The following is a 1,280-nucleotide window of genomic DNA, read 5'->3' as shown; positions in this document are numbered from 1 at the left end:
AGTGCTGGGATTAAAGGCGTGCGCCACCACCGCCCGGCTTTTGCTTTTGTTTTTAATGCTTCTCATGATGCGTTATGAGAGTTCCCTTATGCCTTTCCCTTTGGAAAGTTTTGTTTGGGCTTTAAAGGATGAAAATGGATAAAATGGCTGCTTCTCTAAACAAAATAATCCTTTGGAAAAAATCCCCATCACGTGAAACCATAATTGCGATAACTGCCTGCTTCCACACAAGGTAACCCTGAACTGTTCAAAAATTCAGATAAGTAACATGCGCTTGATAAGTAAGGTATATTTGATAAATAAGATTTGTTTGATAAATAAGGTATATTTGATAATCAAGATTTATAAATTCCTAAGGTCTACTCAGGTTTGCAGTAATATTTGTCTAGCTTCGTCTTGCTCACTTTAAGCTTTAGCTATTTGGATAAACTAAGCCATATAAAAAACTGCAGTATTCTATAATGGAGAGTCTGGCCCCCCAAGAAAATCCTTTTCCCAAGGTCAGGCATTTAGACAAAAGTCCCCATTCTCTCAGGGACTTGAAGAAAGCTCCTGCTGGCTAAAAAAGGAGTCATTCCTATCCCTGGAGAGAGGAAGTTGTGGCCCTTCCTTTAACAGTGACTGGTGCCTATTAACTTGTCAAGGTCAGGGCTAGCTTCCTCAATCCCTCACCTCAAACTATACAATTTATCTACCCCTTTCTTCCACTTGATCTCATGTGCAACTATAGAGTATAAAAAGTGTATTTTTTCCTTCATTCCTTTTTCTTTTTGTTTGTTTTTTGAGACAGATTCTCTGTGTAACCGCCTTGGCTGCCTTGGAACTCACTCTGTAGACCAGGCTGGCCTCAAACTCATGGTATTCCTTTTTCAATAATCAGGCAGTCATCCTGATTAACCCTCGGATCATGTCATATGTGTCTCCCCCCACATACTCAGACTCCATACCTCCTCTTCGGGACCTGAACCCCCTCAGAGTAAGACTCTGGCAGGACAGTTTATAATTATTTGGCTTACAGCATGTTGCAAAATAAATGAGAGTTTCAAAGGTTTGCATTTGACTCAGGGCATCTGGACGAGGAACTTGTAGATTCTTAAATCAGAAAGGTGGGGAGTTAAGATTTAAGAGGGGAGATGTACAAGTCTGCTGCTCCCCCAAGTCACAGAATTTCTGCCTGAGTGAACAAAGGCCAGGCTTTGCCTATAATCTCACCATTTAGGAGACAAAGGCAGGAGAATCAGAAGCCAGAAATTCGAGGCTGTAGAGATGGCTTAGTAGTT

This window comes from Microtus ochrogaster, chromosome 6 (assembly GCF_000317375.1).
Source record: "Microtus ochrogaster isolate Prairie Vole_2 chromosome 6, MicOch1.0, whole genome shotgun sequence".
NCBI lineage: Eukaryota > Metazoa > Chordata > Mammalia > Rodentia > Cricetidae > Microtus > Microtus ochrogaster.
The sequence above is the reverse complement of the archived record's forward strand: the minus strand, read 5'-3'. Positions refer to the sequence as shown.